We start from the raw sequence: 16722 nt of genomic DNA on the forward strand, positions 1-16722 counted from the left end.
AGAGCTCCCCCAAGCAGAAATGGGTGTGCGTGGCGGGTGAGGAAGGGGTCTTCCTCGGGACCTCTGGCCACCTTTGTGGGGAGGCAGGCTGTCAACTGGCACCAGTGCAGAGAGGACCCCCGGCCCCCCAGCCCCCAAGCTTTGTTGGCTCTGTGATGGGGACATATAACAAGGACGGCCCGGGCCCCAGCTGGGACACATGGCGGCAGGGTCTCCGGGCACGGGACCTAGCTGTCTGTGCCTAGGCCACCTGCCTGAGCCCAGATCCTACGGACCCAAGTGTGAGAAAAGGAGGGTGCCGTTCCCCAGGGAGCCACACCCCCTAGACCCGTATTTCAGGGCCGCGATGCTGAGCTCAGCGATCCCGATGGCCGCCTCGGAATGGCGAAGACGGCTCTGTTGTGACCTTGGGCACCGGCCAGTGGCCTCGCCAGGGAGAGTGTTCCTTGTGGGGCCAGGCTCACCTCCACTCGAGTCAATCCACAGGGAGGGAGGAAAGCAAACCCAGCGTCTGGATTCTGCGGGCTGTTGGGTACCTCATCCACTTCCTTCTCCATTTACTGTGCTCCTAGCCTGCTCCTCCCCTCTGTCCTCCCCACACTGCCTGGGGATCCTCACCTTCCTTTCCTAGGCTCCTCTGCCTCCAGCCTCTGCCCCTCCCGTCCATACGCCAAACTGCTGCCTGGGCAGTGGTCCGTAACGCAAATTGCTCTCATGTCTCTCCCATCTCAGTCCTTAAATGACTCCCCACTGCCTGCAAGATGTCCAAACTCATCAGCCCAGCGTTTGGGACCTCTCAAAATTCTGAAAAACTTTCCTTGTCTCTGCTCCCATTTATACCTAACCCCCTACCCTCCAGCCTCTCGACGTTTCACGTTTCGGCATCGCCTGTGTAGGGTGGAATAGTAGCGAGGAACTTGGCTCTGGAGTCCAGCCGCGGGGCTGCGGATCCTGGCAATGTCAAGTACAAGTCTTTCGGTGCGTGAATTTGAGCAAGTTGCTGAACTTCACTCCACCTTGACGGCCATACCTGAAAAGTGAGGATAATAACGATTCTTACCTCATGGGGTTGCAGCAAAGGCACAAATATCTAACAAATATCCACTATTTGCTAGCGGGAGCTTGGCTCCCACTGCCGTTTCCACCCACATGCCTTCCAGGATGCTCACTTTGTGAACTCCTATTCATCCTTCAAAACAAAATGCAGCTTCGGGGCGCCTGGGTGGCTCCGTCGGTTGAGCGTCCGACTTCGGCTCAGGTCATGATCTCGCGGTTCGTGAGTTCGAGCCCCCCCACCTCGGGCTCTGTGCTGACAGCTCGGAGCCTGGAGCCCGCTTCGGATTCTGTGTCTCCCTCTCTCTCTGCCCCTCCCCTGCTCGCACTCTGTCTCTCTCTCTCTCTCCAAAAAATAAACAAACGTTAAAAAAAAACGTAAAAGAAAATAAAAAAAACAAATGTAGTTTCAAAGTCCAGCTGTGACCCCTCTAGGGTAGATACTCCCTCTTCTGTGTTTCGAGCACCTCTTGGGCTCCCCTGCATCCCAGCAAATGTCACAGTGAGCCCTGGGTCTCTGCTTATCTGCCTCCCCAACTAACTGGGTCATATTTACCCTTCCCCAGAGCCCACAGGGCCAGTTTGATGAACAAATGAATAAAATTTCTGAAATGGTGAAGGGAAGAGATTTTCACCCGGTGTCGTCTTTGAGAATAAACACTAAAGACCACATTATAAAGGAAAAGCCTGAACTCGATGAAGTGTTTTGGTTTTTTTTAATGTCTTTTTAAAAAAGTTTTTATTTATTTTGAGAGAGAGAGAGAGAATGAGCACGGGAGGGTCAGAGAGAGAGGGAGAGAGAGAATCCCAAGCAGGCTCTGCACTGTCAGGGCAGATCCCGGCGCAGGGCTCAAACTCACGAACCATGAGGGTATGACCTGAGCTGAAACCAAGAGTCGGACACTTAATCAACTGAGCCACTCAGGTGCCCCTGTGCAGTCTTTATTAAAGCCATAAAAGACTGGTCATGTTTCCCCTTTCAAAAAGAAAAAATGTGAATAAAATAAAAATAAAAGGTTGGGAAACATACATACCAGAGAGATAATAAAATAGAAAAAACCCTTTTTTTGTTTAATTAGTCATTACGACCAGGTATCTATGGAAACAGATGAATATTCACATTCCAGGTAGACAAGCATCTATTCATTTAACAATGCGTAAACAACAGGAAAGTTGGGGCCTCAGAAATTAACACTGGTTCCTTCAGTAAGTGTCTCTTGACTGTGAAGGATATGATAAGAAAACAAGATTCAATCCCTGCCTTCAAAGGCACCATAGGTTGGTGGCTCAGTCAGTTAAGCGTCCGACTTCGGTTCAGGTCATGGTCTCACAGTTCTTGAGTTCAAGCCCCGCGTCGGGCTCTGTGCTGACAGCTCAGAGCCCGGAGCCTGCTTCGGATTCTGTGTCTCCTCTCTCTGCCCCTCTCTTGGTCTCTCTTTCTCTCTCTCTCTCAAAAATAAATAAACACTAAAAAAAAAAAAAAAAAAAAAATTAAAGGCACCGTAGGTCAACAGTCAAATCCAGCCCACCTTGTTCTGATGGGAAAGCGCGTGGGGTCAAGGGAGGGTATACCACGGCGTGTTGGCCCACGAGTGGGAAAGACCTATGTAAGAGCAAAGGCCTTGAGAAGGTTGGCTGCAGATGACGGATATCAACAGCAAAAGGGAACTTTTGGGGGTTATAGAAAGTTCTAGAACTCAAAGGGAGAAAGTTCTAGAACCTGATGGGGGTGATGGTTACATGAGTGTGTACAAGTAGCAAAATGAACTTAAAATGGGTACATTTTATTGTATGAAACGTACACCTTTAAAAAAAAAAAAAAAAAAAAAAGCCCTGGAGAAGAAGAGAATGATGGTAGTGTTTGTCAGTGCCCTGGGGAATATAGGATAAGGGGCAGGGGAGGGTGTGGAAGGGAAGACTCTGAACCCTGTCTTTGATATGTTGAATTTCAAATGTCTGTGGTTTTCTACTCAAAGAGGGGTCCCTATACCTGCAGCTTGAGTGACAGATTCTGTCCTGGACCAAAGTGTATTCGGACTCTCCTAACTCTTTTTCAACTAGGCCCTCACTTTTAGCCTGCCATGTTTGTTTCTGCATTGTCCAATTTTTTTAACGCTTTATTTATTTTTGAGAGAGAGAGAGAGAGAGGGAGAGAATGAGTGGCAAAGGGGCAGAGACAGAAGGAGACACGGAATCCGAAGCAGGCTCCGGGCTCCGAGCTGTCAGCACAGAGCCCGACGCGGGGCTCGAACTCACGAACCGCGAGATCACGACCCGAGCCGAAGTTGAACGCTGAGCTGACTGAGCCATCCGGGCGCTGTCCAGTTTTAACAAGAATCCTGCTAAGTCAGTTTAACCAGAATCCCCCATTCTCCATATCTGATCACCCTCGGTATCTGACTAAATTCCTCACCCCCTTCCGCCCTCCCCCGGGATGGGGACACCCTGGCCTGCCTTTGGCAAGAATCCTGTTAGGGTCAGTTTAGCCACAATCCCCCTTACCCCTGGTGCTTCCCGTGAGTAATTTTCTATCACAAACCCCACCCTGCTTCTTGGCTCTGGGTCCCCACCTCTCATTGTCATTGGAGGTGACCCAAACCTCCCTCCCCGACTGCAAGACCCCATTGCGGTGGTCCCAAGACCTAGCGTGACAGTCCATTGCCTCCCCTTGAATAAAGCCTTGCTAACCAGATTTAACAAGTGTCATTGGATAATGTTTTCTTAAACACTGGGCGCTAGTTAGAGATGCGGGGGTCCCTGGTGCCAGATCGCCAGTGCCCCGACCTACTGCACCAGGGCGCTGATGTTAACGAGTTCCCCTGCCCATGAGTCATGCGCACGTTAGGTTTGAAAAGCACCGATTTAAGGGGCCTGGAATGGCTCCTTGCAGTAAAAGGCACACAGCTGTGACAACTTAAGGCTGCAGAAAGGCAAAGGGACGGACAGAGTGGCAGGCCTATGCGGGGCACCCCGGCCATCAGACGGCAGCCTGGTCCAAAGGGCGAAAGGAGAGTAAGAAGTCCAGGGGCCCCGATTTGGGTCCTGGGTCATTCTCCTAGTGAAAACCAACCAGGCCATAGGATCATCAAATTCACCAAGGGCTCCCCACATGCACGGTCTTACTTGAGTCTGGCTTAAATCTACAGGTGGAGCCCAGCGAGATCAGAATGAGCTGTTTCTCAGCTTTCTAGAAGAAGAAGCTTCAGCTCAGAGAGCAGGGGACTTCCTAAAGGCCCCGTCCAGGTGGCCTGACACTTGGCCGCCAAAGGCCCCCTCGTTAGAGCTGAGAGGCTGGGCTCGGGGGTCTTCTCTGGCAACTTACGAGAACACCCCGGGAGGAGGTGGCCGGCCCCCAAGGAGAGGGCCTCCTTGGAATAAGTCCTTGCTTGCCCTGGTGCCTCGCTACGGGCTGGCTGGTTTTCAAGGACTCTCAGGCCACCTCCCCGCAACGCCCACCCAGACCGAGAGGTCTCTCGGGTAACAAGCCTGATCTGAGCAAACTGCACAGATAGCTGTGCCAGGTAAAACTCTACCTGGCCACCAGTGTCTGCAGCAACTGAAACCAGGCAGAGCGAGGGGCTTAGAGTCTAAGGGTCCACGGGGCATCTCTCTGCCACTGCTAAGCCCCTTCTGTGTGGGCCGTTTCCCAACTCTCCACTCTATCCTTATCCCCACACCGTGGGCGCATTTTCTGGTTGCCAGATTTCAAGGTCACGCATGTTAGAACCCAACCCTTGGAGCTCAGGCCGATCCTTCGTTATGCAGAGAGAGAAATAGAGCCCAGGGAGGGAAAAAATGTTATCTGTGTCACATAGCAAGCCGGGGGCAGGGCCAGCTCAACATCGATCGAAGCTTGCCCTTTTCAGGGCTTTGGTCTGCTTGTGCGCCCCAACCTGGGCATAGCCAGAGCCTTGCCCTGCCTCAGGGCCCTTGCACCTGCTGTCCCTCTGTCTGGGAGATTCGTCCTCTCAACATCCCCAGGGCTTATCTTCTTAGGACAAGCAGGTCTCTGCTTACCAGTCAGCTCTTCAGAGGCCCTCCCTGCACACCCCGTTTGTAAAGCAGCACCCCTCAGTTCTTCACAGCTCTGAACATTCCCAGATATTCTGTTCTTTATTAATTGTTTTCTTTTGTTTACTCTCTGTCTTCCCGGGCCTGAATATAAGAGCCAGAGTGGCGGGGACTCTGTTTTGTTAATTACTGCATCCCCAGTGCCCAGACAGTCCTTGGCATTTAAGAGGTGCCCGTGAAATGAATGGATTGGACCGATGCTATCAGGATCTCGGGGCAGTGAGGAATTTTCTCACTGGACGCCTGTGAGCACATCCCGATTTCCACCGTCCAGCCCCTGGCGTGGTTGGCCTTATGCCACTATGCTGGGTGGGGGTTGCATGAGGAAGATGGGGGCTTCCTCTTCATCTAGCCCTTCCCTGGCCAATCCTTCCCTTCCTCACGCCGCCCTCACCCCCAGTCCTACCGTCATCCCCTGGGCCCTTTCCCTCCTCTGAGAATGGTCTCTCCCGCCCCCCCACCCCTGCCTCCCCCCTGCCCCCCCGGAAATGGCAGACAGTTTGTAATTCTGTCTCGCAGCCTAGTTCAACCTCATACCCACCTGTGGAGGCAGACACAATTACGCTCAGAATCCAAGACCCAGAAAGGTTAAGTAACTTCCCTGAGGCCACACAGCTAGTAAAGGAGCTCAGCGGAGACTCAAAACCTAACTCTCCTGATCCTGAGCTCTGCGGTCTGTCCTCCGGGGTCCGGCAGGGACGGAAAAACTGCCAACACTGCATCGCCACCGGGGTAAGAGACAGGGGAGCGCCTAGCAAGGAGTTGGCGCTCCGTGAGGACCCGAGAACCCAGACAGGGCTCTGCTGCTGGAGTCTGTTGTCTTGGAATGTTGTCTGACAGGTCAGGCAACACTTTTCCGTCCTTTCTTTAAGAACACCCACCAGGAGCATGAGGGACCCAGGGAAGTACTTACTGGGCAGGAGGCTGGGAGCTCACACCGGGAGGGCTGCTGTCCTGGGCCCTTCGGGGGGCCACCCGGCTGACAGCGTCAGACAACTGATTACCCCATCACATTTCCCAGCAGCTCCCGTGGGGAAAAATGCTCTTCCTTACATTGAACTGAACCCCTGCTTCCTGGAAGCTCTGCCTGTGGGCCCTTTGTGACCTCAAAGAACCATCTTTCTTTCAGGGGAGGGAGGGTCTCCGGCCCCACCAAGTTTTCCCCCCAGGAAAATGACTGTGGGTTCCCTTACTGTTCCACACACGACAGAGCTCCCTCATCGGCCTGCTTCTTCTTTCAAAGCACTCAGTTCTGGAGAACAGAACGGTCACCTCCCTTTTTATGGGATACTAGGCCTCTAGTAATGCAGCCCAAATTCCCATTTGCGCTTCAGGCGGCCATCTCCTAAACCATGAAAGGTGTGAGCTGAGTTTGAGGAACGACAGGATTGTAATCCAGTATCCAACACAGTGGTGACTGGAAGTCACCCTCAAACGTACACAGAAAATAGAGAACGTGGTATGGCCAAAGCTGTGGAGTCAAAAACAATCATGGCCTGTTTGGAGACAAAATGGGTCTGGCTGAGCCAAGGGTTCATGATGGGAGACCCGGGCTGAACTGGGGAGTTGGGACAGCTCATGCAAAGCCTTGAATGACAGGTTCAGAGGTATGGATTCCTTGCAGGCCTAGAGAAATGACTGAAGGTTTGTGAGCTGGCCCTTGATTCAGAAAGTTTAGGGGGTGGACCGGGGATGGGGAGGGGAGGAAGGGAACCCACACTGGTTGGCCACCCTGCCATCCGAGTGGGAGGTGAGAAATTACAGAACGTCACCCAGAGAAGGTAATAAATGATGACCTGCATCTCCCTTCATCCGCGGGTGAGAAAGCAGGGCCCAGAGAGGGAAAGTGATTTGGCCAAGGTCACACAGCTATCAAGGAACAGAGCCTGGGCCAGACTTGATTTTGTTGTTAGTTTTTCATTTCCAACAAGATGTCTTTCTATTACACCAAGTCCTCTCAGGGGGCAACTCGGATCTCGGTACCTAGCAGGTGTTGAAAAATAAATGTGGGCTCGGTGTGATGTGTCACCTGGCTTGGGTTGGTGGTGAAAAGGAGGCATTACGGAATGAGCAGCGATGAGAAGAGCTCGGGACAGGGTTCCACTCGTCCGATACAGGGCGAGCTCATTCCAGAGATTCTCTTTCAAGGATCAACCTGCTGGGAACCCCTACAGATCCAAATGACTTCAGAGACCTCCCTGGTCCCCAAGGCCAGGGTGTGGGCACACAAGGGACATCCACCTGACCTCTTCTGGAGGCAGGCACCACACATATCCCTGGAGTACCTGCAGAGGGACGCCCCAGGACACCCGCGATCCTCCCTCCAACGGTGGGTGACCCAGCTCGGGAGAACGGACCTCTCAGCCCCCTGCCAACTAGACCCAGTGGGCTCTCGGGGCGACTTGAGCTAATCGTTTACCCTCTTTGTGTCTTGGCTTTCTCATCTGCGAAATGGGGATGATGATACTTACCTACCTCATCGCCGAGTTATGGGAATTAATTAATGTTTATAAAGGACCTGGAGGTCCACAGATGAAAGGCGCTATAGAACTACAAAGTATCATTACTGTAATTACATTACACTATTATATCTCAGGCCAAGGGTTTTCTGCAGCTGCACTTATTACTGAGAATGGGCGATGGGGTGCAGATAAAACCCAATCTCCCCCAACCATCGCTCCAAACCCCAACCAAACTGCATCCAGATCTAAATTCCGGGAGATTCCATCAAGCTTGGAAAACATGACAAGCGTCTCCAGCCTCAGAACTGCCCCAGGGCCAGAGAGACAATGAGAAAGACTGTCTCCTGAGTCTCCTCCTGAGAGCAACCGTTTTTTTTTTTTTTTTTTTGGAGGGGAGGGTGGTCTTAGGAGATCAAGGGATCTTGTGAATTCATACAGACACTGCTCCCCACTGCACAGACCCTGAGTCATCTGGCCATGCTCTCTCTTTCTGGGGCCCCTCTCTGGGTTAAACTGGGACCCCTTGTGGGATCCCTTCCCACAGTTTTCCTGGCCCCAAGTCAGACCCCACTTCCAGACCAAAAAAAAAAAAGGCGGCTGCCCACATTTATTGAACCTCCAGCAATCCCTGCGTTCAGCCATCATCACCCATTTCTCAATTCCCCAGCCTGGCCAGGTAGGCGAAAGCTAGATCAGAAAGAAATATAATTACCTTTTTATGAGCTTATGACATGGTTGCACCCTCCCCGGCTGCCAGCTTGCCCAGTCACTCACAAATGATGATATACATACTATAAATTATATCATTATCGACCTATAATTACAGGCAACCTATATACGAATCCCCCTGAAGGAACTGGGGCTCCGAGATTACGTCCCTTCGCCCCTCGATCCCCTGGGAAAAAGCCCGCTGCCAAGGAGGGGAGTTAACCTATTTCCAAATCTCAGGGACGCTCGGTTAAAACAACAGAGACGCCCCCTGCCGTGTTCATGCACACACCCCCGGGCTTCCCCAGAACATATCAGCTCTCCCCACGGAAGGCACCAAGCCTGAGATGTTGGCGTGAACAAATCTGGACATGTGAGGGCAAACTCTCAGGGGGAGACTGAGAACAGAAGCGCCCTGGCATGGAGCTCCAGGGGGAAGGGCTGGTATCCAGACAGCAGGCGCAGACCCTGGGACACTCCAGCCGGGTGGCCGGGAGCCCTGTGGCTCCCCTCGGGCACCCTCGGAGGACACCCTCAAGGACACCTCTGCCTCCCAGGACTAGCCGAGCATTGGTGCCGTCAGAGACGTCCTCACTCCACTGGGGTGATTCCCAGAGCCTGGCACCGGTCTGGTAACCCCTATACCCCCGCACTGTTCTGTCCTGCAGAGTGGTGGCGGGGCGAGGGGTGGGGGCCTGGCCTGCCTGAGGCGGGCTGTGGACCCTTCCCGCCGCTGGGCCGACGGCAGGGAGCTGTGAGTCACGGCCCAGCTCAGCTCCTCCCGGGGACCCCTGGGCAGGAGGGAGATGGGAAAAGCTGGGCCGCACCCCAGTTCTGCTCTGGGTCCCCGGGCCAGGCACCACCCCTCTCTTCCTTGCTTGCTGCCTTCTGTGGGCCTCCTGGGCCAGCCTCTGGGGAGAGTCACATAAAGGGCACAGGTCTGTCCTGAGAGAGCTCGGAGGGAGAGGTCCGTGGCCAAAGGAGGGCCTGTCGTAAAATACATGTGAAACACATGTGTCCAGGCAGAGTAGCTGGACAGGGCAGGTGGGGCAGGACCGGTCAGGGAAGGCAGAAGCTGGGCTTTAAGGGATCAGTAGAGAATTTCCAGGTGGGCATATAGGGGAAGGAGATTTTTTTTTTTTTAATATTTATTTATTTTGAGAGAGAGAGAGAGCATGAGCGGGGAATGGGCAGAGAGAGGAAGAGACTGAGAATCCGAAGCAGGCTCTGCGTTGATATCGGGGCTCGAACTCACAACCGGTGAGATCATGACCTGAGCTGAAACTGAGAGTCGGACGCTTAACCGAACCAGCCCCCATCCCCCCGCCCCCCCAACCCCCAACCCCCCCCCACACAAGCGAGGAGCCAGGGACAGCAGGGCTTTGCCCCCGCGTCAGGAGCGCGAGGCTCACGGCAACCAGGAGCCTCCTCCATCTGGATGGCAGGCGACCCCAACTGTAGCTCGTCCTTGAATCACATCTTGTAAAAAATCATTTGCACATTTGAATTCAAAGCCCCTCAAAACAGTATAAACACCACCATTCCGAGTACCATAAAAACCACGTTGAGCATTTATGGAAACTAAAACATGTGTATTAACATATGGCAAAAATTTCACTTACTGCATCTTTTTAGCATTGGACTGATGCATGAGGCATCTGTGCTAAAAGCGTTTGAATGGAAGCTTCAGAAAAGAGCAGAACGCGAAAAAGGCTGTCGGCAAGGCTGGGCTGTTGGCAGGCTGCAGGGAAGCCCGAGGACCCGTCCCCGGCGAGGGCCGGGGGGCTTTGGCAGAGAGGCAGGGGGCTGCCCACCACAGGGCGCGGCGGGCGTGAACATGCAGCCCACCCCGCTCCCCCGAGCCCCCCCTGCCCAGTCGAGGCTCTCCCCCTCCTGCCCCCTCCCCCCTCTTTCTCCTCCCTCATTTCCCTCTCCTCCCGCCGCCTCAGACGGCAGACAGGTCTCAGGGGAGAGGGCGGTCAGCCTTGGAAACAGGACAGGAAAGCTGTCCCGGGTCTCTTCTCTCACCTCAGGTCCGGGCACCCATGGACCCGACGGCGATGGGGGCCCCAGGGCAGGGCTTTCATCAAGTTCGACCCAGAGCCGGGAGCCCCGTGCCTCTTCGAGGTGGCTGCAGTCTCCGTGGCTGCCCTGTCCCAAAGGCCGGGCGGGAACGTTCCTCTTGTCCAGGGTTCTAAGGCCCACGGGGTCCCGTTCACCAGGCTCAGCCCCTCATGCCGGGCTTGGTTTCCAGCTATGGCACATGCGGGTCAGAATGCCAAGGCCCCCACAGCCCCCAACATACTGACGGTCTGTTGGGCCTGGAACAGCCCCCTCCACACCAGCTCCGGCCTCACCCTGGCAACGGGGGGGGGGGGGGGGCACCCGTAGCAGGCTCGCAGATGGACCTCTGACCTGATTCCTCGGGGCAGCCTGTGGGCAGGGGTGTGACGGTCACTCTGAATTGCTTAGAAAGGAGAAGCCAGCCTTGTACATATCTCCTGGTTGAGTTAGGGCTTTGATGAAACCATTTGTTAACTTTCTTCCACTTATTTTGCTACTATGTGTCTCGGAGAAGAGGCCAGGTGAACTTTCAACTTCTCTCTAAGTGGGAGACCGTCTCAAAGAGGGACACAGAGGGCCCAGCCGGGCAGCTGTGGAGCGTTGTTCGTTGGGGGCTTGGCCGCGGATTCGCGCTCCCAAGTACATGAACGTCAGGCACGGAGGTCCTGGAGCCTGGACGCCAGAACGCCTGCAGATTTGGGCCTGGGCTGGCCCTCTGCCATCTGAGTGCCATCTCTCCTGATCCGAGGGGAGGGTTTAGGGGTGACAGCAACCTGGAGCACCATTACCGTTTCACCATGGTGCTGGCCGCCAGGAAAAGCCCTTCCAGTGTGGGTGCCAACAGGCCCTTGGGTTTTTTGCCCAGGGCTGAGCACGTCTACCTCTCTTCCAGGCGACAAGATCACAGCCCAAGCCGGGGCAGCGTGGGGCAACCGCACCGGCTTGGAACTGGAAGCCTCCGTTGATTCTCCCCGATGGCAGCTCTCCACGTCCACCCTGCCGACTTGCTCCGCACGGGTGTCCTATTTGTCCACTGACGGGATGGACTGAGGACTTCTGGCAAGACCCCCACAGAGCATGGAGGTCCGGCCTTCCGGGTCAAGGCGGACATCCATCCACCGCCCTCCTCCCCGTGAGAAAGTCTTTAGCTGCATCCGGATGTGCAGCTTGTAAAGTGCCTGCATACACATCGCCACAGTTGAGATGCGCCCAACGCGGGAGAATTGAAGTGACCGGCCCAAGGCCACATTGCTGACGAACGGAGGGGAAGCATCCGGAACTGCAACATGGCGCCTGACCCCTTGGCCCCTGGGCCCCTCTGTCCCCAGGATGACTCCCAGGCAAGAGAGCTTGGCTGTCACCCCGGAAGTCTATCTCCAGACAGTGGATCCCCCTTTCTTGCCCAGTGGGTGGTAGCCGGGTGCTTGCTAACTCCTCACCAGAAAGGGGCCTCTCAAGGGGCAGACTAATTGCCTGGGGCTCCGTCTCTTTAATTATCAGAACCTGATAGGAGACAAAATAATATCTGACTTTCCTTCCTCGCCTTGATAAAGATCAAAGCCCCGAGGGTCATGTCAAAGATCGCCGGTGCTTGCCCAGAACTAGAATCCTGGATTTGGAGGTCATGCCCCAGCCCTGAAGGGTCTCTGGTCAGGCAAAAAGAGACACAGAGCTTCCCAGCTCACTTTCCCTTTCTCTCCTATTCGGAGACAGCGAGAGACAAAGCATAAACAGCTATAAGGAGATAAGACGATACCCTCTTGTCACCCTCCTGGTATTCTGACTTTCGGAGATGGCAGCCCAGGGCTTGCATTGGCAAAGAAAGTGGGGTAATTGATCTCTCTTACGACATCTTTCAGAATGTGCTCCTCCCTGCTTTAATTTCAGCCTCAAGGTGTGGACAGGCAGGCGGCTCTCCGGAAAAAAAAAAAAAAAAAACAACAACAACAACAAGAAAAACACACCCTCCCCGTTAACCAGTGTGCAAAATGGCTGCTGGCTTTTCTCACACCGACAAGCCAAGAGGGATCCCCGAGATTGGCCGGGGGCCCTTTCATCTGGATCCGCCCCAGCTTCTTTCTGCTGGATGACCTTCCAGAGCGTTCTGTCCTGAGTGGCCCTGGGAGAGCCATACTGTGGCCTCTGGAATAAAGGTCCAGAGACAAATGTAGGGAAAGGGCGAGACAGTCGTGATGTTTCTGGCATTCAGTGCCCGCTGCGACAGGAGGCTGAGGAGGAGAACTTTGGGTGACCTCACGGGATGCAGACACACAGGTGTCCAAGTGGAGTTTGGTCAGAGAACCGTGTGAGGCGACAGTGGGGCCTGGGGGGCCAGGATGTGCTTCCAGGGACACTCGCGGTGGGAAACAGGGTGCCTCACGGTGCCGAGGAGGGCCAGAGGACCTACTCAGGACATTCAGTCCACGCTCTCCCACTCTGTGGACACAAACGTGATGAGAACCTGACCCCACTGGCTGGGTGACCTCATGCCGTCGGTGCAGGGGTCTGGGTTCCGTGTCCCGCCCCATGGTGAGAGATGATCACTGACCTTCCAGAATCCCCGGAGGGCCCAAGAACGTAGGAGACTTGGGCACCGTAAAAGCCCCCCTCAAAAGCCAGGAGGAAGCCAGGGTGAGTGGACGTGGGTCCAGACCGGGCGACGTTTCTGAAGTTGCCCTGCGAATCCGCCGCTTTAAAGGAATCAGCATGCCTTCGGGAAGAGCCTGTCTTGGAACACGGCCGTTGAGACGTGGACAGACCCGTCACCTTTATAATTTTCAGAGGCCGAGAAGGCATCGCCTGCGCTGGCTGGCTGACGGTCACACAGAACTGCTGGGTCCTTCCCAAGCAGGCAATGACATCTGGTAACCCCATTGTCTGCTATCTGCGGGGAAGAAAGTGTTAGACTCAAGGGGCAGATGGAGTTTGCCTAGCGTGTCTGTTCTCTTCTCTGCTGCCTTTTCAACTCTTCTTGGGAAGCAACAAAATAGCAGCTGTTCATAATTTCATGAATAAAGAACTATGTAAATTTCAGCTATGAAAATGTGTCGCATCTCTTGTGGGCAGAAGTGAGGTATATGCTCCCGCTCCGTCTCGATTTCCATCTCGTGTGCATCTAGGAGTTTATCTAAACCGCATTCTCTGGGCAAACGCTCAGTCGCAGAATCAGTCCCGGCTAACCGATGACCGAAGTCGCCGCTACCCATCTCTGCTGGCCGGAGCCAGAGGCTGGCAGACCAGGCTCCCTGTTCCGACTCCAGGTTGAGCCCTGGTGCCTCTGAGCGAGGTGTCAGTCTCCGCGTGCCCCCTTTTACCGATCTGTAAAATGGGTGTGCTGACGCTTCTGTCTTTCGCGGAACGCTTGCACGGTAATTATGTATCTGCGAACTAACCTCCAGCAGCCTTTGGATGAGGAGGCCAAGCATGTTTACGGTTTTCTTCTGAATACCTGCACAAGGCCAAACTTGCTGGCAGGGGATTCCACCTTGCCTGGGTCCAACAGGTACATGCAACTCCGAAAGCTGCCTTCTGCCCCATTTCCTCTATTCCCGGGAACTTCCAGGCAGGCGTGTTCACACCACTTCGGAGAAGCCTGTTGCACTCTTCAGGAACAATCTTACCAGCTCAGCTCACGAGTCGCAAGACGGTCCCGCCCCTACTGATGGGTCTCATGTGGGAGAGATCAAGCCTGCCATGAATGGCTCCAAGGTGTGTTGCTAGGACCTTAGAGGGGGGAACCTTCTAGCAGCACCCAGAGAGATGCACCAGGCTCCTCAGGAAGGGTGAGGGCGCAACAGGGAGGCACGTGTCCTTTAATGAGCCCCTCAAACACCCCGGGGACCTTGTGAAAATGCAGATCTTGACGGGGCCCAAGGTAGGACCTAAGACTGTGTTTCCACACGGCCTCCAGGCCATGCCAACACTGCTGATCCCAGGAGCCCCCATAAGTCTGGCTGAACTTTGGCATGTCCGCCAGCCCCAAGTTCCTACACTTCTGTGATTCTGTGACGCGGTGAGTTAGTCCCCCGGGGGTCCTGGTTGGCTTGGACAAGGGAAGGCGGGAATGGAGTCAGAGAGCCCCCTCTGCAGCAGCCCCAACCCTGCCGAGGCTTCCCAGCTTCTCTCCCTGTAGAACAGTGGCTTTCGGTTTTGTGATGAACCGTGGGGACACTGCTCGCTGAGGCCACTGGGGCCCTCTTGGGGGTCGTGCTGCTTTGGAAAGCCCAACCCCAAAAGGTCTCCACGGAGGCTGGGGCTAGTGTGGTCAGTGGGCTTCTGAAAACACAGCCCAAGTTCCCTTCCACAGTCAAGGTGAACAAAACAGAGTAAGTTACAAGAATGTTATTGTGCCCACAGGAAACTGCCCGGCCACGGCCACAGGAATCGGTGAACAAGATGTTGCTTCTGCCCAGTTGTCCTTTGTTGCCTGAGGCTCCCTCCATTCTCCAAGCTCAGCAAACTCCTGCTCACTCCCCATCCACATTGAACTCCATCCACCTGGTCCAGCAAGCATTTTTCAGAGGTTTCCCTCCTCTTGCCAGGTACCGGGTCTGATGCGGGGGGGCACAGAGGTGGACCAGGCACAGGGCCCCTCCCCACGTGGTACCACCAAGAGAAAGAAAGCAGTACGCAGAGAGAAGAGAGCTGAGGTAATCAGGGAGGGCTTCGTAGAGGAGGTGAGATTTCAGATGAGCCTTAAGGATTATAAAGATAAAGATCATTGGAAATGGGTCATCGGTGAAGATGGGGAGAGAATCAAGGATGAACACCCCAGAAAGACCCCCCCCCCGCCCTACAGGAAAACCTAGTCAAGAAGCATGAGGGGGCACCTGGGTGGCTCAGTTGGTTAAGCATCCGACTTCAGCTCAGGTCATGATCTCACAGTTCATGAGTTCGAGCCCCGCACTGGGCTCTGTGCTGACAGCTCAGAGCCTGGAGCCTCTTTCAGATTCTGTGTCTCCCTCTCTCTCCGCCCCTCCCCTGCTATGTCTCTATCTCTCCAAAAAAAAAAAAAAAAAAAAAAAGAAGAAGAAGCATGAGGGTTACCATGCTGGTGGGAATGTCACAGGCTGCGGCTGCTTTGGAAAACAGTCTGCCGTTAATCAAAAGGTTAAACATTGAGTTAACCTATGACCCGGCATTCCCTTTCCTAGGTACATACTCAAAAGAAGGGAAAACATACAGTCCCGCAGACACTCATACACAAACAGCAGGGTGATTCACAATCGCCAAGCAGTGGAAACAGCCCAAATGTCCATCACTTAATGAAGAGATAAACAAAATGTGGTGTGCCCACACAGCAGAATATCATTCAGCCAGAGAAAGGAATGATGCACGCTCCAATGTGGGCGAGCCTTGAGAACACTATGCCAAATGAAAGAAGTCAGACGCAAAGGACCACAGATCGTATGAGGCCATTTATAAGAAACGTCCAGAAGAGGCAAATCTACAGAGAGACAGAAAGCAGTTAGTGGTTGCCGGGGGCTGGGACTGAGGGATCAGAGAAGGATAGGGAGGGACTGATCACGGGTATGGGGTTTCTCTTTGGGGTGGTGAAAATGCCCTATAAACTTTTTTTTAATGTTTATTTATTTTCGAGAGAGAGAGAGAGAGAGAGAGGCACAGAGTGTGAGCAGGGGAGGGGCAGAGAGAGAGGGAGACACAGAATCCAAAGCAGCCTCCAGGCTCTGAGCTGTCAGCACAGACCCGATGCGGGGCTTGAACCCACGAGCTGTGAGATCATGACCTGAGCCGAAGTCGGACACCCAACCGACGGAGCCACCCGGGTGGCCCTCTAAAAACTTATTAAAGGGAGGGTTGATGGTTGTAGACCTCAGTGAGTAGGCCAAACACAAGAAGATGATCCAATCTAAATGGGTAGAGGGTGTGGTACGTGAATTTATCCCAGTAAAGCTGTTGACAAAAGAAAAGAAGAAGCAACACGAGGGTACTTCCTGGCCCAAGAGTCATCAGTCGTGTTCCTAGAGATTCGCCCTTGATAGGTACTCCTGGTCCCCTGAGCAGCCAATTTCCGGTCACCACCTCCCTGCCCGCAGTAGGTCAGTTTCTCCTAGAAGCAGATTCTGAAGGAGAGATTCACGGGCAGGAAGTCTACTGGCCACGGCTCAGTAGTTCTGGATCCGTACTTTTGAGGGAAGCAGGTTGATGCGGGAGGAAGGGTTGGGCTGGGATGCAGTCATGAAAAGGCCTCAGCCACTCCTGTGGTGACCTTCGGAACTGAGTTGACCCAGGAGACTTGCCACATTGGAGGCAAGGGGGCTTAGGCCTCTTGAGTTGGAGGTTGTCCCCCCAGGAAGGAGCATGACCTTGAGCAACATGGCCGTCTTTGGGGAAGGACAGTCCT

The sequence above is a fragment of the Leopardus geoffroyi genome, chromosome E3 (assembly GCF_018350155.1).
Source record: "Leopardus geoffroyi isolate Oge1 chromosome E3, O.geoffroyi_Oge1_pat1.0, whole genome shotgun sequence".
Taxonomy (NCBI): domain Eukaryota; kingdom Metazoa; phylum Chordata; class Mammalia; order Carnivora; family Felidae; genus Leopardus; species Leopardus geoffroyi.